Source organism: Tenrec ecaudatus, chromosome 14 (genome assembly GCF_050624435.1).
Source record: "Tenrec ecaudatus isolate mTenEca1 chromosome 14, mTenEca1.hap1, whole genome shotgun sequence".
NCBI lineage: Eukaryota > Metazoa > Chordata > Mammalia > Afrosoricida > Tenrecidae > Tenrec > Tenrec ecaudatus.
The window spans coordinates 40,331,966-40,355,916 of record NC_134543.1 but is presented as its reverse complement, the minus strand read 5'-3'; positions in this window follow the sequence as shown (position 1 = coordinate 40,355,916).

Here is a 23,951-nt window from a genome sequence, read left to right as displayed (position 1 = left end):
GCGCCCCGCATGCAAAGAATAAAATGCGGAAGAGCGCCAAGTGCTGTCCCAGGGCGCACATTGTCACACGTCCCCGTTAAAGGACACTCGTGTGGCTTTTTAGTGCTCCCATCTCCCCTCCCCAAAACTTCTCCCCAAGAAGGAAAAAACAAAGCAAGGAGCAAGGTAAGCCCAGACTGACTCCTCTGCAGCGAGCAATTTCACAGTTAGTCCAGGAAAGCAGACCTCACGTGTACCGCCCCGGTAAAAATCCCCTACAGGCAAGTAAGCAAGCACAGGTCAGCCTGGACTTCCCTTGCTGACGGGATGCTCCTCCCCTCCCCTGTCAGGGGCTGCACATATGAAAAGAGGCTCTGATTTTGCAGGAAGGGGCGGTGGGTTTGGGGGAAATAGATGCCAGCCAGACCTAGAAGCAGATCTCCGATGTAGTGACATTGTTCACTGTAGATTAACAAGTATGCACGAGTAAATAAACTAGTGCTTACCTTGTTTACTGGGTAATCGCCATGGGGAGATCCTATAGGACACACTAGACCTTTGTATTTACAAAGTTGTAAATCTTCATGAGAGCAGAAATCTTCATCTTTCCCCTGCAGAGAAGGGGGTGGTTTTGAACTACTGAACTTGCAGTTAGCCCCGCCAGGGGTAGGACCCAGGAATGACTCCTCTCACATGCTTGTCCCCGTTAGGGGCCACTGAGTGGTCGATGAGCCACAGAGATGGTGTGCAGCCTCACGATCGATCCTGTGCTTGAACCTGTGACTGCAACCGCCGTGTCACCCATCTCCTGGAGAGCCTTCCTCCTATACTTGACCGAACATGATGTCCTTGTCCAGGCACTGGTTTCTCTTGACCGCATGTCCAAATTATGTAAGACAATGAGTCCTCATCCTCGTCTCCAAGGAGCTTTCTGACTGTATTTCTTCCAATGCAGACGTGTTTGTTCTTTTAGCCGCCCACAGGACTTTCCATAATCTTCCCCAGCACTGTTACTCAAATGCGCAGATTCGTCTTCAGTCTCTCTTACTCCATGTCCGACTTTCACATGCAGATGAGGCCACTGAAAATACCTGGCTTGGCCAGGCCCACCTCAGTCCTCCAAGTAACATCTTTGCTTTTCAATACTCTAAAGCAGTGGCTCTCAACCTTCCTAATGCCGCGACCCTTTAACACAGTTCCTCATGTGGTGGGGACCCCCCAACCCTAAAATTATGTTCGTTGCTACTTCATAACAGTCATTTTGCTACTGTGATGAACCAGGCGACCCCTCTGAAAGGGTCGTTTGACCCCAAAGGGGTCGTGACCCACAGGTTGAGAACCACTGTTCTAGCTAGCTCTTGTGCAGCAGATTGACCTAATGCAACCCCTCTTTTGCTCTCTTGAAGGCTGCTCCCATGAGCATTGATTGTGGATCCAAGCAAGACGACATCCCTGACAACGTCCACCTTTTCTCCAGTTATCAGGATACCTATTGGTCCAGTTGTGAGGATTTGGTCTTCCTGACATTGAGTTCTAATCCACACTGAAGGCTACAACCCTTGACCTTCATCAGCAAGTGCTTCAAGTCCTCCTCACTTTCAGCAAGCCCCGTTGTGTCATCTGTGTACCACAGGTTGTGAATACGTTTTCTCCAATCCTGATGCTGACTTCTTGTTCACAGAATTCAGCTTCTTTGATTGGTTGCTCAGCAGACAGAATGAGTAAGGATGGTAAGAGGATACAACCCTGATGCATACCTTTCCACAATGGCCTCTTGATTCATGTCCAAGTTCTGCATCAGCACAATGAAGTGTTCAGGAATTCCCATTCTTCTCAAGGTTATCCATAGTTTGTTATGTGCCTTACAGTTGACTGCCTTTGCATTGTCAATAAAACACAAATAACTTTCTTTCTGGTGTTCTCTGCTTTCAGCCAGGTTGACATCAGCAATGATCTCCCTTGTGCCACATCTTCGGAACCCATTCTGAACCTAAGTACTGCTGCAACTGTTGTTGGATGATCTTCAACAAAAGTGTACTCCCATGCAATATCAGTGATATTGTTCTATAGTTTAAGCATTCGATTGGGTCAATATTTCTTTGGAATGGGTATAAATATGGATCTCTTCCTATCAGCTGGCCAAGTAGCTGTTTTCCAAATTCCCTGGCATAGATGAGGAAGTGCTTCGTCAACTTGTTGAAACATTTCAATTGGTGTTCCATTCATTCCTGGAGCCTTGCTTTTGGCTAATGCAGCTTGAACTTCTTCCTTCAGCAACACTGGTTCTTGCTCATTTGGTGCCTCGTGAAATGGTGGAATGTCTACTACTTCTTTTGGTACCATGACTCTGTATTTTTTCCATCTTCTTTTTACCATTTCCTAAACCACTCAATAGTTTGCCCGTAGAATCCTTCAATATTGCAACTCAAGGCTTGGCTTTTTTGCCCTGAGTTCTTTCAGGTTAAGATATGCTGACCATCTTCTTCCTTTTTCGTTTAAGACCTTCGTGGATTTCATTATATTTTATGTTGTCTTTTCAAGCTGCCCTTTGGAATTCCCTATGCAGATCTTTGACGTTATCATTTCTTTCAGTTGCCTTAGCTATTCTATGGTTATGAGCGAGTTTCAGAGTCTCTTCTGACATCTACTTTGATCTTTTCTGTCTTCTCAATGGCCTTTTGCTTTCTTCATGAATGAAGCTCTTGGTGTCCTCCCACAGCTCATCAGGTTTCCTGTCATTAGTGTCAAAGCATCAAATCCATTCTGAAGATGTTTTTGAGAGCCAGGTGCAATAGACTCAAAGTAGTATTTTGGCTGTGGCGGGTGTGCTTCAGATTTCTTCTGTTTCAACCTAGACTCACCTATGAGCAGTTGATGGTTCCACAGTCAGCCCGGGTCTGGCGTTACCTGCTGATCTTGAGTTTCCCTGTTGCCTCTTCCTACGTACTCTGTAGTCAGTTTGATTTCTGTGCATTCCATCTGGAGAAGTTCATGTGTATAGTTGCCTTGTGTGTTGTTGAAAAAGGTATTTGAACAAGTCTTGCAAAATTCTATCATGCGATCTCCAGTTTCATTTCTGTTACCAAGACTGTATTTTCCAACTACTGTTCCTTCTTGGTTTTGAATTCCAGTTACCAATAATTATTGATGTATCTTGATTGGGTAGTTGATCAGTTTCTGACGGAAGTCATTGTTAGTATTCTTCAATTTCTTCAACACTAACTTTTGTGGCTGGTGCATACATTTGAATAATAGTTGCATTTGGTTGGACTTCTTTGAAGGAGGATAGGTATAATTCTTTCATGGACAGCACTGTACTTGAAGATTGATTTTGAAATGTCCCTTCTGCCAAAACATGCAGTGCCATTCCTCTTGATTGTCTTATTCCAATCATAGTAAATCATGTGATTTTCTGATTCAAAATGGCCAATACCAGTCCATTCCAACTCACTGATGCCTAGGATATCCCTCCACTTTTCCTAAATTCATGCTTTGCACACTCCAAGTTCAGAACATTAGCAGATTTTTGCAACTGTTTCTCCTGACCTCCAGTCGTGCCCACCAGCAAGTGAAGATCCCAAGGGCTCCACTCCCACAGGACTCACCGAACTCACATCACCACGGTCGACGCCACTCCAAGAAAGCAGTCTCATTGGGAGTGCCCTGTCTCACTCATTTCGAGTGCTCCACTCCGGGCTCTTTCTGAGGACCCTACAACTGGAGGGGCCCATCCTCATCTGCCCCCAACAATGTTCTGCTCCCATTCATGAGGCCCGCAGTATCTGACAACTTTTTGAAACTATGCACAAAGTTTTCAGCAGCTACTTCCTCTGAAGTGAGGAGCCCAATAGGACAAAGGAAAACTCCAAGACACCTCCAAGCACACTGCCGCCCGGTCAGTGCTGACTCACAGTGACCCTGGGACGGGGTAGAACTCGCTACCCCCGTGACGGTAGCTCTTTATGTGGGTGGAAGCCTGTCTTCCTCCCACAGAGCAGCTGGTGGTTTTGAACTGCTGGCCTTATGATTAGCAGCCCAATACATAATCACTACCCCCCAACCTCCAACCCCAAGGCTCCTCTTGACAAGGTAAAATGAGTGAAAATCCCCTGCAGAGTTGAGGTGCAGTAGCTAGGGGGTGATGCGGGGCCAAGGAAAAGCAGGTTTTAAAATTTTGTTTCTGTTTTTTTTAAATCATTTTATTGGGGGCTCATACAACTCTTATCACAATACATACATTGTGTCAAGCAATTCTGTACATTCGTTGCCATCATCATTCTCAAAACATTTGCTCTCCACCCAAGACCCGCTCCCCCCACCCCATGAACCCTTGATAATTTATAAATTATTATTTTGTCATATTTTACACTGTCCAACGTCTCCCTTCACCCCCTTTTCTGTTGTCCGTCCCCCAGAATGGAGGTTATATGTGGATCCTTGTAATCGGTTCCCCCTTTCTGGTTGTTTTAAGTTGGGATGTTTTAGGGAGAGGAAAGTCTAGACCACGTAGTGAGTTCTATGGATGATTCTCTGGAAAGGGAGCAACCAGCTGGGGGAGGGAGCCAGGAAACTTGTAGGCACCCAGTACCTCTGGAGGCTGGAGGACTGAGAATCACAGGTTGGAAGTTTCCAGGAGTGGGGGAAGGCATTGGCAGTCAAGAGCAGAAGTAGGCAGAGGGTGGGTCCCTCTTCCTCCAGGACTTCTTAGGTGCTTAGATGCCCAGACGTCCCCTCTGTGTGTGCATCAAATTGAGAAACGCCCAAGCCCTGCACTTGCTTCCATGACAAGAATCTGGAAAGCATAAAGGGAAGGGGGACATGACCACAGGTAAAATCACACTGCTGAGCTCACCCAGTGAGTCCCCACACCCACACCTACACCTACACCCACACCTACACCCACACCCACACCCACACCCACACCTCAGGAGTCACACTGGGCACAGGGACTTGGACACTACAGGCAGCGTTCTTTCTGATAGGCTGGTACCTTAAGCGCATATGTGTGTATAGTTAATGCATGTTAAGTACATGTGTATGAAAGCATCAATATATTCATGCCAAATTCAGTCTGTGTGGCTAATGTGAGAGCTTTCCATGTTGTTGGATTTAAATTTACTTCATTTTGCAAGCAGCTACAGTGTATTCTGTGGCATGGACTTGCCACCGTTGATTTAACCAATTTGAGGAAGTTAAAAAACAACAGGAACATAGATACGTTTCACACACACACACTCTCTCTCTCTCTCTCTCTCTCTTTCTCTCTCTTTCTCGCGCGCTCTCTCTCTCTCTCTCTCTGAACATGACTACCAAGCACCTCGGGTAGTTCTGATGAGCAGTCAAGTTTGAGATTTATTGGCATAAACAATACATCAGATTGCCCTATAGATAGGAGAACAAGCAAACAAAAGGCCTCGAAGTGTCCTTTCATTAAAGAAGCCTAGGAGACACGATACAGCATTGCCGGTGTCGTCAGGTGCTGTCGAGGCAGTTCGGAGCCATACAGACCCTAAATGTGACAGAGTGAAGCACCGCCCAGCCCTGTGCCAGCCTCACACTGGTCCTTATGTTCAAACCCATCTCTGCAACCCTCGTGTCGATCCATCTTCTCGAAGGTCTTCCTCGTTTTCACTGTCCGGCCACATGAAAACCTGTCCTTAAGGACTTCCAGAACTTCAATTTCTCGTGTCCTTGGCTTGGAACCAGATTGCCACTTCCTCTGCCTAGCAAGAGCTAAAAGGAATGCCAGTCTAGGGCCAGGGCCTCTCAGCTCCAGACAACCGGACCATACGCGCTCCCAAAGCACATTGCTCCCAATGAATAAACTCAACTTTGGGTGCCCTCCAGGAACTGAGTAGGGCCAAACATCAATCTTTCTTTGGATTTGGAAGTGAATTGCCATGGTTTCCTCATGAATCAGCATAACGCTTAGATAATCAATGGCAGTTCTTGGAAAGGATTAAAATGGGAACTCCGCTCACCACGCTCGGGCTCTTTGGAAGCCAGAAAAGTGTAGTTATGGGAACAGGGTTTTAGAAAGGAATCTCTCTTCGGTGAATCAGACGTGAGAGCAGAGAACAAACGTCTCAGGGGAAGTGGATGACATCAAATTAGGGAGGCACAGTTGCTAACATCCCAGAAAGTGAGACTGAACCGCGACCCGACCCCCTGCCAAGTGGCCGGAGCTGTATTTTAATGACCTTCACCACAAATACAATATGAGCCATGGCTTCAAGAGCTTAGGTCAAACTAAAAATAATAAGAAGTCATGGGAAGTCTCAAAGATAGTAGCTTTGTCATCATGTAATACTATCATCACGAGAGCTCAATTAGGAATGACCTGGCAAACAAAACAGCACGGGGATGAGCCGCATTTTCGAGGAGAAGATAAGCCAAAGCGCTGAGTCCTTTTCCCACATTTGGAATTGCTCAGGCCTTAGCCGGGGACCATTCCATCCCTTTTGGACAGCATGATTTAGGAAGCCGACCCATAAAGTAAAGTGTGCTCTGGCTTAAAACTCAGGGCTGGGGCTGGGGGGTCGGGGGAAGCCTCTGGGAGGAATTTTAAGCTAACTGTAATTATTTAAACTGCAGGCTGCAGAAATGCGGCTGTACCATTTTAAAACTGTCTCCAAATATTTATGGTGCGATTATAAAAAGAATTCACTGTGTTAGTCTGGGTACTTTAGAGAAACAAATCCACAGAAACTCATGTATATGAGAGTTTAATACAAAGGGTAAGTGCACATCAAGAAAACATCCCAACCCAGTGCTGCCTAAACCCACAAGCCCAACATTAACCCATTAACCCATTTTGTCCGACACCAATCCATAAAGTCCTTCTCTATCTCACAAAACACATACAATGATGCCGACTGCAGGAGGAAAGCCGAATCAGCGAGTGTGTAAGCATCTCAGTGCTGCCAGGGGTCTCCACATGGCTGCTCTAGCACCAAGGGCTGCATCTGGGTAGGTCCATGCGGCTTCTCCTCGGGCAGCTGTACCCTGGTCTGACTATCACAAAGCAAGAGACTCGAGAACTAGAAAGGCAAGGCTCACCGAGCCATTTACTCTCCATCCTTCAATTAACCCCACATGCATTTATTGGCCAGGTTGGCACAATAAACTTGCACTATCTCGGTCACTGAACCATCTTTACTTTTTTTTAACATTTAATTTATTTGTTGTGATTGAAAGGAGCCCTGGTGGTGCTGTGGGTTAGGTGTTGGGCTGCTGACTGCCAGGTCGATGGTTCAAATCTATCAGCTGCTCTGTGGGAAAAAGAAAAGGCTGTCCATTTACATAAAGATTTTAAAAAAATAGTTTTATTGGCATATACTTCACACATTATCCAATTTAATCATTCAGTTGTATTAAAAAGATTTGTGTAATCATCAACCTTTCATTAATGTGATTTTTTAAAATCATATTATTGGGGTCTCATACAACTCTTATCACAATCTATACATACATCAATTGTGTCAAACACATTTGTACATTTGTTGCCCTCATCGTTCTCAAAATATTTGCTCTCCACTTAATCCCTTGGCCTCAGCTCCTCATTTTCCCCCTTCCTCCCCACTCCCCGCTCCCCACTCCCTCATGAACCCTTGATAATTTATAAATTATTATTTTGTCATATCTTACACTGTCTGACATCTCCCTTCACCCATTTTTCTGTTGTCTGTTCCCCAGGGAAGAGGTTATATGTAGATCCCTGTAATCGGTTCCCCCTTTCTACCCCACCCTCTTCCACCCTCCCAGTATCGCCACTCTTACCACTGGTCCTGAAGGGATCATCTGTCCTGGATTCCCTGTGTTTCTGGTTCCTATCTTACCAGTGTACATCCTCCGGTTAAGCCAGATTTGTAAGGTAGAATTGGGATCATGATGGGGGGAGGAAGCATTTAGGAACTAGAGGAAAGTTGTATGTTTCATCATTGCTACACTGCACCCTGACTGACTCATCTTCTCCCTGAGACCCCTCCATAAGGGGATGTCCAGTTGTCTACAGATGGGCTTTGGGTCCCCATTCCGCACTCCCCCTCATTCACAATGATATGATTTTTTGTTCTTTGAAGGTTGATACCCAATCCCTTCCACATCTCATGATCGCACAGGCTGGTGTGCTTCTTCTATATGGGCTTTGTTGCTTCTCAGCTGGATGGCCACTTGTTTACCTTCAAGCCTTTAAGACCCCAGCTGGGCACCATCAGCTTTCTTTACCCCATTTGTTTATGCACCCATTTGTCTTCAGTGATCCTATGGGGAGGTGAGCACACAGTGATAGGATATTTTGTTCTTTGATGCTTGAAACCTGATCCCTTCGGCACCTCATGATCACACAGGCTGGTGTACTTCTTCATCAATGTGATTTTTACCATTCCCGTGAACCCTTCTTTTCTCCTCCCTCTCATCCTCAACTACTAACCAACTTTGATCTCCATGTATTTGCATTTCCTGGCGTGTTTATGTATGTGAGGTCATACGATAATTGCCCTTTTGATTGGCTTTCTCTGCTCAGCTAACATCTTCAAGCTCTAGGCATCCTGTGGTGTTTGTCAAGACTTCACTCCCCCGAGGACTGAGGAGTAGTGTGAGTGGATGGAGTATGTACCACATTCTGTGTGCCTACTTACAGATCTGGTGATGGAGATCGAGGCTCTTACTCCCTTTTGAACAGACTTATGAACAGACTCTTTTTGAGTCTCTGCTTCCAGATCTCTTGGAGAGACACCCAAGAGTAAAATTTCTGGGTTAGATGTTTGTTCTCATCCTCCTTTATCTTGAGAAACCACCATCCTGCTTTCCAACACAATGGATAATGGATAATGCTCCCTATCGGCGCTAATATTTGTTACTCTCTTTGTTTTTAATCTCAGCCATCCTAGGAGAAGTGAAATGGTACCTCAGTGAAGTTTTGCTTACATCTCTTTGATGGCTAATGGTCCTTAACATCTTTTCACGTGTTTGGTGGGCATTTAAATGTCTTTGTTCATCTCTCTATTTGAGTCCTTTGTACATTTAATAATTGTGTTATTTGACTTTTTTGTTATTGTCAAAGTTTTATGTATATTTTGTGTATTAGATTGTTGTTGGATATATGATTTTCAATGATAGTTTCTCAGTCGGTAGCTTCCAATTTCCTTTTTTATAGTAAAGTTTTCTGATGAACAAAAAAATTGAATTTCTATAAGATCGTATTTATTTATTTTGTCTTTTGTTGTTTGTGCTTTTGTTATTATGTTAAAGTATCCGTTGTTGAAAGCTAGGCCTGACAGTGTTGCTCCTGCTTGTACTTCTAAGAAGGTTACGGCTTTCGCTTACACATTTAGAGCTTAATTAATTTTGAATTTGGTTTGTATATGGTGTGAAACATGATTCTTATTTTCTTATACCGTATGAGTTGGACTTATGGACAAGCATTAGACTTATGGGCTTCATATGGACTGGACTGGGATGCTCGCTTGATTATACACTTACTTCTTGATATGAAGTCTCTCTTACACATGTATGTGAGTTTACACATGTATGTGAGAGTCACTGGATTTGTTTCTCTAGTCAACCTGGCCTCACACAGCTAGCCTGGACATGGTTCATGAGAGTTAGGGCCTTGGCCTTTTGCTATTAGAGAGACTTTCAAAGTATTCTTTACAGCATGGCATGGAATATATTCATGCCTAAATTTTGCTTCCATGAGTCACTTTCAAAGTCAAATCAATTCATTTAAGTCTAACTGACCATCATTGAGCAGCTGTGCTAGGAACTTGCCTAAATACCTCTTGTTCCTTGCACGTGGAGACCGGCAGTCAAACAAGAAAAAGAAACACATATCATATAAACTCGTGTATAAGCTGACATTTTCAGCACATTTTTAATGCAGTTTTTGTGGTAGAATTAGGTGCCCCGGCTGATCGTCGGGTCGGCTTATACTCGAGTGTATCGGGTAGTTCCATTTAATAACGTGTGATAGATGCCAGGTGAACGCTCTCATTCAAACAGCCCCGTTGAAGACTTTTGCCTGGAGAATCACCAAAGATTCACCAAAGTGCAGACACCTGAGTGACCTTGAAAATGGAGCAGGGGTGGTGGTAGGGAGTGAAGGTGAGAGGAGACCAAGAAGTAGGGACGTCTGCGGGGCCTGAGGTGTGTGCTCAAGGGCGGCCACGTGCAGAGGCAGCGGTGTGCGGAAGAGAAGACCAGCAGAGGGGCAGGGCGTGTATCCCAGGGACTGATTTGCATTGGCCACACTTCCAGGTTCTGCTAGAATCCTATTCTGCCTGATGTCAGTCTGAAAGCAATTACAAGGATTTGGGCCTCTCTTCGGCCCAGTGTGTTAGAAGTTATTATTGTAAATTCTTGGAACTCTTTCCAACAGAGGGGGGAAAACCCGCATTTCGTTATTTCAGTCTGTTTAGATGAGGAATCCAATTGAATGTGCACTGGATTTAAAGGCAGGTCCTAGGTCTGGGTTCAAATACCTGCTCTGTCGTTTATTAACCACCTTGGGCAAACCATTCGCCATCACTCAAGTTCCTGCAACAAGAGGTTTAATGCTGTTACACCCAGCTTCAAGAGCTGTGGGAAGGACTGAAGGAGGGACTGTACGTGAAAGCCAGAGGAGCCCTGGTGGCGTCTTGGTTCCTCGTTGGGCTGCAAACAGTAATGTCAGGAGTTCAAAACCATCAGCTTCTCTGAAAGAGAAAGATGAGACTTTTAACTCCCATAAAGCGTTACAATGTCAGTTCTACCCTGTCCTAGAGGGTCAGGATGAGTCGGCAGTGGGTTTGGGTTTAGGTTTGGGTGTATGTGAACGCTACTAGCACAGAGCAGATGCTTCATTATGTTTTTATTATCATACTCATTTGCCTAAGTAATGTCAACATAGGGCTATGGCATTCCCAGATGATCATTAAGAGGAAGCAGTTCCAGGCAACAAGAACTGAGAGGCCGTGGGTTCATGCTGTGCCTCTGCCTTGCAGGAAGATTCAAAAAGCACACTAACAACTCATAGTAAGAATCCGTGTGTGTGTTTTAATGTATTTATACATATGCTTGCATATATTTGTATATACAAACCGTTTTATGTATTTGTTCACATATATGTGTGTGTGTGTTTGCATATAATGTAACACTTACACATTTGGACCAAGACCATTTTCTAACTAGTATACAAGAGATGCCAGAGCAAGATGTCCATCTCTAGTAAGTGGAATAAGAGGAAAAGTCTTTTCACCAGGCTCTTAAACACTCCGGCAGGATCATCCCCGCCCACCGCCATGGGGTTGATTTTGACTCATAGCGCCCCTATATAGGGTTTTGGTACTAAATCTGTCCCGGAGCAGACAGCCTCATCTTCTCCCACACGGAGGCCCCTGCATTTGAACTGCTCCCCTTGCAGTTAGCAGCTCAATACTTACTCAAGTGCACTTCCAGGCCTCCTACCCCCACACCTCTTAGTTTATCATCTACTCTAAACTGATACAAGTCAAGAATACCCTGGGAGGTGGGAATTCAAAAACCTGGAATGTGGTTACAATGTTCGCCATCCCAGGAATGGTAACAGGAAATGATAAGCGGAGACCTGCAGGGCAGGGGGTGGGGAGGGAGTGCTGGGCCGAGGACGCCAGGTGTCCCTCCACATTCAGACAGAGCTCTGGTTAGTGGATCTTGTAAACCTCCCTTCAGGCAGTGTGTCTGTCCTGTCTCCAATTTTAGCTTAAGCTATAAGAGGCTCGATTTTCCCGGGACAGGTGACAAGGCGACATTGGCGCCACTTACAGTCTGTTGCAGCCCAGCAAGCTCAGAACCTCCACAGGACAAAGCTGCCTGCATGTCCCTGGCACCAGCAAGTGCCTGGAAATGGCAATCAGTACCAGTATCATTGACAGGCAGTCTTTTTTTCCCCTTCCAGGGCTGGGGCAGGGAGAGGCCGCTGAATGACAAGCGTTCAGTTCTCTCCTATGGTGCAAGGTCAAAGCTTTTTTCAAGCAAATGACAGATCAACCTTTGTCTGCCATAGGTAAGGGACACCCAAAGCCCCAGGAGGAATCCTAGGTGTCTGTCATGAGACACCACACCCTCATCACATGCTCCTGTCCGGCTCTGAAGGAGAAACTCCCCTGTGGCCTGCCCCTGCCCTCTGGCCTGCTCTCCGGCTTTCTCCCTTCTTTCACAGAAGCCCAGTGAAAACCCGCCTTGCCTCAGCCTTTGGGATCTTGTGAGTCGAGCCAACTGCTGTTGTTTTTCTTCTTTGCAATACCTTTAGAGAAGAGTTTGGTAAATAAATGAACTAGGTAGGGGGGAAATTGTTGGAAGGATTTGACCCAAATAGAAATAATAAGCCAAAAAATCCAAACGCACTGTCAGCAAACCAGATCACTCATAGTGACCCTACAGTAGATGTATTAAAATAAACTTTAAACAGGATCTCTGTGTTAGCCCTTGCGGTAGATGGATTTTATACTGCGGCTCATCTTCAACTAACTGGCACAGATGCCAGAAAGACAAGAAGGGGGGTGGGAGAAAAGAGTGTCAGTGAACTTCTTGAGAACCAGTGCTGTCATGGATTAATAATGTCTGCAGTAGGCTCAGGGAGCCCTGGTGGGTTCAGGTTTAATGGGTTAATGCTTAACAAGTTAAGCATTGGTCTGCTAACTGCTAGATCAGCAGTTCTAACCCACAAGCCCCTCCCAGGGAGAAAGCTGAGGCTGTCTGCTCCCATCAAGGTTTACAGTCTCAGCAACCCTAAGGAGCAGTGGCACTCTGTTCAATAAGGACTTGAGGGCAGTGGGTGGGGCAGTCGGATCAGGAAGGAAGATGCATAAATGATAGATAGTAAAGAGGCCAGATATTTGCCTCCTGGTAGTATTTAAATCTCCTTTAGAAACACAGCTGTGTAGAAAACAAGTAAAATTAAAATAAATATTTTAGTTAAGGATTTCCTAGTGCTGGATAAATAAACGGTGTCACTTGATTCTCATGACACTCTGAAAAAAGCAGGGGCCATTACACTCTTACTAATAGGGGATTGAGTCAAGCCACTCGGTGCGGTATAGCACCGATGAAACATACAATTTTCCTCTGGTTGTTTACTGCTTCCCACCTGCCCCCCCAACTATCATGGCCCCAATTCTACCTTACTAATCTAGCTAGACCAGAGCATTTACACTGGGACAGATAAGAGCTGGAAACACAGAATCCAGGACAGATAAACCCCTTAGGACCAATAATGAGAGTAGCTATACCAAGAGGGTAAGGAGAGGGTGGGGGGAGAAAGGGGGAACCAGTCACAAGGATCTACACATAACCCCCTCCCTGGGGGACAGACAACAGAAAAGTGGGTGAAGGAAGACATCAATCAGTGAAAAAATGAAAAAATAATTTATGAATTGTCAAGGGTTCATGGGGAAGGGAGGGTGGGAGGGTAAGGGGAAAAAATGAACTGATACCAAGGGCTCAAGTAGAAAGCAAATGTTTTGAAAATAATGATGGAAACAAATGTGCTTGACACAATGGATATGCGTATGGTTTGTGTAAGAGCTGTATGAGCCCCAATGAAATGATAAAGAAAGAGCATGTTACCAATGCCACCAAAAAAGAATGTCCTCAGCCACACGCTCAGCCTTTCAGAAGCGCTAGGAGTTGGAAAGGAAGCCATGCTGGTGCAGTGAACATCACTCTACTCCCCACGGGGTCCCCACATGTGTTCAGGGGAAGATGGAAGCGTGCCTTGCCCAGGGAACATGGAGGAGCAGGGAGAAAGAAGGCTAGGAGCGAGGAAGCAGCCCAGTCAAGACACCTCATTCAAAACGGTTCAAAGGTGCAAATAGGAAGTGTGTGTTGACATTCTTCCAAGAAGGCGGAGCACAAGGCCTTAGTTGGTATGATATTGCAGAATTCAGAAGACCTCTAAGTTTTGTGCAAAGAAGTTGCTTATAACAGTGGGACCCGCCTTTGATCTGTGGGCAAGTTCGGTTTGTGTGTTAGTCTAGGTTAATGAGAGAAATAAAAGGGAGACTCATATGTGTATAAGAAAGACTTTATATAAAAGAGCAATTGTATATTGGGAAAGCATCCCAGCCCAGTTCAGATCAAGTCCATAAGTTCGATATTAGCCCATATGTCTAATACCAATCTATAAATTCCTCTTCAGACTCAAGCAACACATGCAGTGATGCTGACTGCAGGAAGATCACAGGTGGAAAGTCTTGTGGGTCCAGTGGTGGTGGAAACATCTCATCATTTGCAGGGGTCTCCATGTGGTTCTGTTAGGTAGCTTAGCCTAGGGAAGTGGGAAGTCCATTTACGCATGCCCAGGAGAGCCAGCAAAGGACAAAAGCTGGATTTTCCCATGGGTGGGCCCAGATGGGCGTTACACCTGGAGCAGCCCACCTGGGCCGGGTGATTGCAATTCAGCCAATGGGATCGACCTGGGGTCGTTCGCCACACCTCCCCTGGGAACCCTTAAAAGGCAGGGACCTGAAGGGAGAGGGTCTCTTGGGCTCTTGGGCTCTTGGTCTTGTCTTGCTTGGGCGGTCTGGTCGTCTTCGTGGGAGGAGAGAGATCCTTGCGTGACCTCGAGCAGTCTCTGCCAGGCCGCATGGTCAAAGGAATCCTATGGGTGCCGTGTAAAACCTGATGCTTCTTTGAACTTGGATCACAAGCCTGGCTTCGGCGTGAAATCTTTCTCTCGTGGAGCTAAGGACCGAGGATGAGATTTAGGCCGAAGAGAGAAACCTAACAGTTCCTCCAGCTCCAGGATTCTAGCTTAGCTCCATGTGTCTTGTCAGCAGGGAGATGAAGCAGAGAGTCTGTGTGTATCTGCCCTCCAGTCAGCTCTTTATCTCCTTAGTACCTCTAAATGAGAGCATCAAGCTGCAACCTGATTGACAGGCTAGACTCCACCCCTTTGCAAATTGACAGATTATGTAACTGCCACAGTTTGGGTTGTGGGTACTTTACTTGAAAGAGTGGCGGGGTTAGAATAAAAGTGATCCCCAAGACAAAAATGGCTTAAACAAACAAATAAATAAGGAGTTGAATTCAATAAAAATTAACCTTCCAAAGACCACACAGACGAATAAGGAGAGAGTAAGATTTCAAAGGCAGATTTGATTGCCTCCAAAATCCATGCCCTTTCCAATAAAATAGAATCTATAGTTGAGGATACATAAAAGATATTAATTTGGGTTTCATTTTTTTCACAATTGTTATGGTAATACTTGCCACTAAAAAAACTTAAGTGAGGATTAAAGGGAAGAAAAAATAAAAGAATTTTTTAAAGACAAGAAAGGGAAAATAAGGGAACAAGGAGAGGATATGATTATTGAACAACAAATAGCAAGATAGAGATTTAAATCCAGCCATACCAAGATTTACATTAAATGTAAATGGTTTAAACATCCCATTTAAAAAGTAGAGATTAAGTAAAAAAGCTAGGCACAAACACATGCTGCCACAAGAGACACACTTTAAATATAAGAAAAAGGATGAAAAAGAATAAATCATTCACACTAATCAAAGACAGTCGGAATGATTATATTCATATCAGACAATGTTGACTTCAAAACAAGGCTATTACCAGGGAAAAAGAAGCACTTTAGATAATGGTGTAAAGAGGTCTATCTCACAAAGACATAACAATCATAAAACAAACAAAACCCAAATTGATAGAAATGAAAGAAGAAATAGAAAACCTACAATGACAGTTGGAGATTTTAACACTCCTCTTGGTAACTGATAGAGCCGGGGGATGCAGAAAGGTTTCTCCCAAGTTGTCTCCCCCAAATATATGCCAAACCTAGGTGCTTGCTACACATGGCAAATGACTGTACACTAGGAGGTCAAGGAAAGTAGTTTAGAGGTCATTCTCCCTAAGGGTTATCAGCCATCTAAAGCAATCTGACAGTATAGTCTGCCCCACCCTAAGTAGGGCCCCCTCCCTTCTGATGAGGATAGTAGATTGTTTCTCTGAAGGAGAGCCCAGGGAGGTCAAGCCCACCCAAGAGTGACCAAGGTTAGGCCGCCATATTCAGTGTAGAGTCTGCCCGTCTTGTCACATGCATACCCCCAGTCCCTCCCCTTCCTATTACGTGTACACCCCTAGCTCATCCCCTTCCTGTCATGCTTATGCATATTGTACAACCCCTTCCTGTAACCTCTAGTCACGCCCGGGGCCCAAGTAAATATGGGCCTTGGCCAGAAATAAAGAGACTCTCCTGGCCTCTCTGTCCACACGGTGCCGGACCTGGCTGGTGAGATCGTGGCCGTCCAGGAGGTGAGCTTGCTACCATGAAATGTGTGACTCCTTCATTTCACTCTCCTATTTCTCTATGACTTTGCTGTAATCTTTATATAGCTTAACCATACAGCTGCACGTACCGAACCCGTGGTTACTGTGAGGGGTTGGCTTCCCCCACATAGAACAAGTACCAAAGTAAACAGAAAAAATAGTAAGGATGGAACTATCTCTGAACAACACTGTCAACTAGCTTTACCTAATTGACATTTAAAAGGCACTGGACTCAACAGCAGCCGATGTCCATTCTTTTCAAATGCACCCAAAAAACCCTCCATTATCACCTGGGCCATAAAACAAACGGCAATAAATTTAAAGCAATTTAAATCAAAGGATGCTCCATGACCATGGTGGAATTAAATTAGAAAAAATAAAAATTTTTAAAGCTATCTGGAAAGTCTCCTAACATTTGGGATGTTGACAACACACTTCTCAGTATTCCACGAATCAAAGAATAAATCACCAGGGGAGTTAGAAATATGTTTCACTGTGCATGATCATCTAAAATGTTGATATTGATACGGTCCATCTGGTCTGAACTAGTGTGGTTTGTCTGTTGGTTATAGAGCAGAGACTGAGGTGATTTTATTAAAATACAGAAAAAGTCCTGCACTCATCAGTATTTAAAATGACGTGCAGATGAGTAATATCTATGGGACACCCGCCCATCCTTTTCTCCCTCTTTTGTTTGTTTTTTTGCATCCTTGGTTGTACCTTGGTTTCCGAGTGTGACACTGTGCCCTGTAACAATAACAGGCAGCTCACCCCCCTGCCCGGTCAGGAATGGGTGCCCTGTCACAGTAACAGGCAGCCCCCCACCCCTGTCAGAAATGGAAACATTTTAAAATTGCAGCCTGAAACAGGTGTAGCCCAGCCCAGGATGTTTACGCTCCAAGAAGCAGCCTAGCCTACCTACAGTATCGTTTGGCAGACCACTGGGGACAAACTGACCTTAGATGTAGAACTTACTTTGTTAGACTTAAAAACTGTTTTGTTTCACTTTTCTGAGAATGCTTTGCCAGTTTCACACAAGAACTTGCCTTCCCCCTCCCCTTGCTTGGCAAGACGTCCCACAAGGATGTATAATAACTTCCCTTTGAAGCTGTTCGGGGCTCTCGCCTTACAGACTGAGCCTGCCTCAGTTGCTGGTGAGGGCCCAGATTCGAATCTGTCTGAATAAAGCTTTACTGTTTCCATCTCTGTTTCAGTGAGTGGTCTGGGTAAGGGTCTCACTCGCTAACACCGAGCACAAGCGTGTTTTTACAAACACACATGCACAGCCTTCATCCCTGAGAACGCAGACCATCTTGCTCGTTATTCAGTTAACTTGCCCTCATCCAAGAAGCAAGAGGACCACCTGCTCACCAAGCAGCAGACTGCTGCCTCAGCAGCTCGGGTGTAACTCCCTGTAGATAACAGGCCACGCGTATGTCTTGCCCACAGTGGAAGATTCTGAAGTGAACTAGAGACGTGTGTGAAATGCATTCCGTAGACGAGACCAGGATGGAGTATAGGCAACAGTAAAGACTAACTTATGTGTGTTAACTGTTAGTTGCCACTGAGTCGGGTACAACTCACAGAGGCCCGAGATCCAACAGAACCAAACAGATCGAAAGTTGTTAACAAGCCTACACTGTGGGATACGGAAAGATTTCTCCAAAGTTGTCTCCCCCAAATATACGCCAAACCGAGCTGGTTGCTGCACATGAGGATGACTGTACACTAGGAGGTCAACGAAAGTAGGTCACGGGTTATTCCCCCCAAGGGTTATCAGCCATCTGGAGCAATCAGACTGTATAGTCTGTCCCGCCCTAAGTAGGGCCCACTCCCTTCTGCTCAGGTTAGTAGTAGATTATTTCCCTGAAGGAGAGCCCAGGGAGGTCAAGTCCACCCAAGGGTGACCAAGGTTAGGCTGCCATACTGAGTCTAGGGTCCACCCTTCTTGTCACATGTGTACCCCTAGTCCCTCCCCTTCCTATAACTTGTATACCTCTAGATTGCCCCTTTTCTCATTACTGTATTATCTATAGTACAACCTCTTCCTGTGACATGTCTTTACCTGTAATCGGGCCTGCATGCGACCAAAAGATAAATAAGCCTTGGTTAGCAATAAACTGCTCTTGCCCCTGCCCTCTCATCTCCCACCTCCCCATGGACCACCAAGAGGAGCTGAGGTGAGCATGCTACTGTGAAATGTGTCTGACTCCTTTATGCTGCCCTCTCTTAGATCTCTCCTTATTCTCTATGACTTTCCTATAATCTTTGTATATCTTAACCATACAATTGCGCTTACTGAACCCCTGACAGTGCGAGGGGCTGGCTCCCCCCACACTACCCTATGAGGCAGTTCTATTATTGTATCCATTCTACAGAGAAGAGATTGGGGTACAGCAAGCTAAGCAAGTGACAGAGCCAGGATGTCACTGGGCCCTCTGCTCCAGCATCTGAGTAGCTCCCCATTCAAATACATGGTCTCAATTCATCCTCGGAAAGACCCTGGAGAAGGCTCTCCATTATCCCCACAGATCAGCTGAGACCTAGAAAGGCTAAGTGGCTTCCCAAGGTTGTCAGGCTGCTGATATTGTGTTAGTCTGGGTCGACTAGAGAAATAAACCCAGAGATACTCACATGTGTGTAAGAGAGTGCTCTCTGGAAGAGCAATTGTATAGTGAGAAAACAGGGAGAAAGAGGAAGTTCCCAGAATCCTCATGAGAAGGCCATGCCCACAAGGAGGCATCATCAGCCTGTGACCTGGTTGACAGGCCAGACTCCACCCCTTCCTCTTACTGTCAAGTTGACACCAGATTATGTAACGACCACACAAACTGTGCAATTTAGCTTCACCTCCAGCGAATAACTTCACTTCTCTGATTTGTTTTTCATGACGTTTGAGGAATCAGCCTAATAAGCTCAGAGTCACTCTGAGGGTTTATTGGAGCGAATGCATATAAAACACCTAATTTCTTGGCTGCAGACAGAAAGTACAAAGGCGTGTGACAACGGTGGCGTACGTGGCCCAGACTTTGCTTCCCGAGTCTGCCGCGGAGGCGGCTGCTTGTGTCGCCTCCTAACTACAGCCCCGTGGGTGAAAGCGAAACCAAGCTTCTCTCTGCCCCCTCCTTCTCTGTCCTTCCGAGAGGGGTGCTTTCACCAGCTGCAGTTGTGACACATTGGCCGGTTGGGGCCTGTCCCCACGGTCCAGGTTAGCATCACTCTGTGCACACCCAGCATGTAGAGGGTGTGTCTAACAACGCTTTCTTCCTCGGATCTTAAACAGGAGGATTTCACCAGAATGCTCTGGAGAACACACACACACACACACACACACACACACACACACACACACGGGCTTCAAAAAGTTTGTGGGAACATTCCATTGTTTTCAAAACCTTTTTATTGACACATACTTGGTGTATTATGCAATCCAATGGTTTAAATATATATTTTTAAAACTTGTACAGTCATCACAAGCCTTTTTAGATTCCATTATCTTTTAATTCCATTATTTTTCCGGAACTTTTTCAAGTGCCCCATCATGTGTGCATATATATGCATCACATACACACACGTATACCTATATGCATGCATTTATTTATTTAAACGGATAAGGTTTTATTTGCTTGCTTATTTGTTTATTTTTGGCTTGGAGCGGGGAGTTGGAGAGTGCACAGAGAACGAGTTCAAGGGCACTTTTGGGGGGTCGTGGGAATATTCTGTCTTGATTGTAGACTGCTTATATGGAAAGACTTGATGTCCCTACTTACAATGTAGCTACATCTATGTGCTTAATGCACACACACACCACACTCCCCAGGGGAGCTCAAATTTGACAAAAACAGAACAGGGACAGAACGTGGGAAGCATCATCACTGAAAGGCAGCAGGGGCAGTGTCTCTAAATGCTTTCATAAAATAAGTTAATATTCTTGATATGGTTGAACTATTGAACTATATGTGGATGGAATGCCAATAAAACCTCTTTTTTTTTTTTAAGTAAGACACTCAAATCTGTCATTGAGGTTGTATTACCTCAGTCCTGCAGGATCACTATGGGTGGGAATTGATGCCAGAGCAACAAGTGAGATGGTGAGAGGACAGGAATACAGTATTAATATCGTAATAGAAGATTTCTCCCATTTTAATGTTTCAGCCCTTACATCTTAAGTGGAAATCAATTTTATACAATTTAAAATAAATTTCTGAACAACAAAATCCCCAAATATTACTATAAATAAGTGGTTTAAGAAACTCCAACCTCATGGCCATTGAGTCCATGCCTATGGCCCTGTGGGTTTCTGAGACTGTAAATCTTTAGGGGAGTAGAAAGCTCTGTCTTTTTTCCTTGCAGCACCTGGTGGTTTTGAACTGCTGACCTTGCACTTAGCACCCCAACACATACCCATAAAACAAGGGTATAAATGTATCTGCATCTTTAAAACAATTCCAGGGCTGACTGGTGACATAGGTGATGGGCAGGGTGTGTGTGTGTGGAGGGCTAAACAAAAAGAGGCAGCAGGTGTGTTGCTCTTGCTAACTGGTCCCCTTCTTTACCTAGGCAATGAACTCAACGTCGACAGAGCACGGGGAAAATCCCCTCCGAGCTGAGATCCCCTCAATGCTGAGAAACACTTCTCCGAAAGTGACTGTCTACTGAACATTTCGAGGGTTTACATAAGGTAAGTAATTTTGCACAAATCTTTCTACTGAGACCACTGAGCACTGACCGTGGACCGGGCTCTCTTCAGAGAAGTGGAGCTAAGGGGACAACTGGCTTGTCCTTGGGTGGATGGGTGGGGGTGGTGTCTGGAGCTCCAATATGCTCTCATCCGAGGTAGCTGGATCTCATGCCTGGGCATTTCCACCTAGTCATATGAGTATAAGGGACAGACTCTCTGGAGTGCTGGCTTAGGGGACAAATCGCACTCGGAAGTGCTCCTTTGGGGAGGGCCACACCCAAAGTGGGCATCCGCTGTGGTCATATCCCTCCTTGAGCCCCCAGACAGTGAGGACACAGCTCTTTCTCTCGGGTGCATCCTACTCCCATAGTACTCCCAACATGTGGAAGTACCCAGTGAGACTTGGTATTGAACTTAGCTGTTTTTATGTCATTGATTTGGTTGGGCAAAAGGAAAAGAAGCCATATCCCCCAGCAGAGGGTGCTGATGCCAGGGCCAAGAGGGAGAACTGGAACCATGACCCTACATCTTTCATTGAAACCAAACCAAACCAGCTCCCTCTGAGTCAATTACAACTCATGGTGACCCCATAGCTGTCAGCATAGAACTGGGCTCCACAAGGACTTTCAGTGGTTGGTTTCTCTGAAGTCGAGCACCGAGGCGCCTTCAGCCTTTCAGCTAGCTGTTGAACAGATGAATCATCCCCACCATCCAGAGACTCCAAGACCGCGCACACCTAGAGTTTAGGAAATCCCTGGATGCTCCTTTGGGGACCTGGGGAAAGAGATGTGGCATCTGCCAACTGGGTTCCTTTCCCAGATCTGAGTTAATTCTTCCTCATCCTCTTCCTGCCTTCAATGTGTCTGTTCCCAAGAGATCCATTTCCACCCAGACTGACACCTCCACTGGAGCACGCCCTGTGTCCTGCTCATGATCTCCAGAGAAGCAGCAGTTCTGGGGGAGCCCAGGGTCCCCATACTCAAATGGCTTTCGCAAAGGCACACTGTGTTTTAAGACCATCTTCTTTGGTCTGGTTCTGACTTGACCACGTTGAGAACAGACCTGGGAAAACTTGGCATCTCAGGCCCTTTTAGACCTGCCACCCACCACGGGAAATGGTTGTGGCACCCAAACCAGGCTGGCCTCCCAGAACACCTAATTACTGGGTTTAGCAGTGGAGGGTCCAACCCAGTGCCAGGTCTCTTGTACTTCTAAGAGCCAGGACAAGCCTTGTTCCCCAAACGAGCCCACGGAGCCCTTCCTTCTCTGCCCTGATTTCCTCTGATGAGGTTTTCCAGGGCCCAGCAAATGCCTCTGCGCACCCATCTCAGCCTCTAATTATTGCCCACACTCGCTTCTACATGCTCTGGCTTCTGAGCCAGGAATGGACGCTGAGCTGGGTGTTTTATCACCACCTTGGAATGTGGGCCTAGAGGAGCATCACCTTTTCCAGTAGCTTCCATTCATCTGGGGTTCCACTCACCTGAAACAGCACATCAGGCAAAGACTGGAAAAGGTACAGGCTGCTCCCCAAAGCGCCACGTACGCCCCTGTCTTATCATGAAAATGAAATCAAATGGTGACGCAAGTCTCCACATTTAATCATCTATGAGCCACCGAGCAGGCAAACACCACACACCCATCAAGGTGCCACCAGGGGGCTGTGGGAGGCTCACAGAGGCACCTCTGAGGGGCACACCCAGCAGCTAGCACAGCCATTTCCGAACATCCTGCCGCACAGCCCCCTGGGGGCCGGGAAAGGATACTCCACACAGGAGCTGACCCACAGTGACACCGGACTGAATCCCTCACCATTGGCAATGACAGTGACAGCAATCCAAACTGAAAGCAGCTTGAGGTCACCGTGGATGGAAAGCTCAGTGCTTGTGACCTGGCAGGAGTGTTGGAACTAATTTAAAAACAAAACGCAGAACAGAGATCTTCAGAGGGATACAGGGGTGGGGTGGGTGGGGGTGTGACCCAGTCACTAAAGCTGCTAAAAACTAAGGGGGCCCACGTACCTGCAGGGAAGGACGGGGGAGCCTCTGCTGCATTTTGACATTCTTCCAGATGGCAGCGATCTGAACAAGGAAGCGGACGCTGGAACGCCACTCCAGAGGGGGGCCATCCAATAAAAGTGAAAACCGAAAAACCAACCTGTTGCCCTGGCATCCTCGATTCCAACCCATGGCGACCCCATGTGTTACACAGTGGAGCTACTCTGGGGTTTCCTTAGCTGTGATCTTTACAGAGGTACATGGCCAGGCCTTTCTTCCATGGTCCTTTTGAACCACCGACCTTTAGATTAGCAGTCGAATGCAAACTACACTCAGTTCCCAGAGGACCCCCGTCCTCACCTGAAGAGGCTCCCCCATCTCAACACTCACTCCTCCTCCACCCCAGGTAAACCAACCAGTGCATGCAAATTAGTGAAAACAGTTCAGTTTAGCAGCTGGCTGAAGTGTGTGGGCTGAGGCTGGACATGAGACAGGAGGGCAGGGCCTGGGAGAGACTCAGGAGACACTGCAGACTCAGCCTGTCGGGGAGCCTGGCTGGGACCGTGGCGCTCCGTGAGACCGGCAGTCACGATGGCAGCGACAGCTCGGTTTCCTTGCAGGTGTGGACACAGAAGCAACTGGACACAGAGCCAAGAACTGGTCTGACCCACCCTCGGGCTTCCGTGTGGAGCCTTGCTCATCGAATAGCGAGACTTTCTTCCAGTGTCCAGACGTGCCTTCTCGCCTTTCCAGTGCTTCCAGTTGAGTTCCTAGTTCAAGACCCTGCGGGTTGCGGGTCGCAGGCTGCCACAGCTTTCTCCAGTGGAGCAGGTCAGTTCGAACCCTTGACTTGTTTTTTTGGGTAGCAGCCAAATGCTTAATCGTTGCACCACCAGGGGTCGCAAAGTAAGCACCCAATAGGTCTGCTTCTTGAGGTAATTGATTTGTTAATTCATTATGCATTTTAAAAATCACTTGACTTCAAACACCCCCTGACATG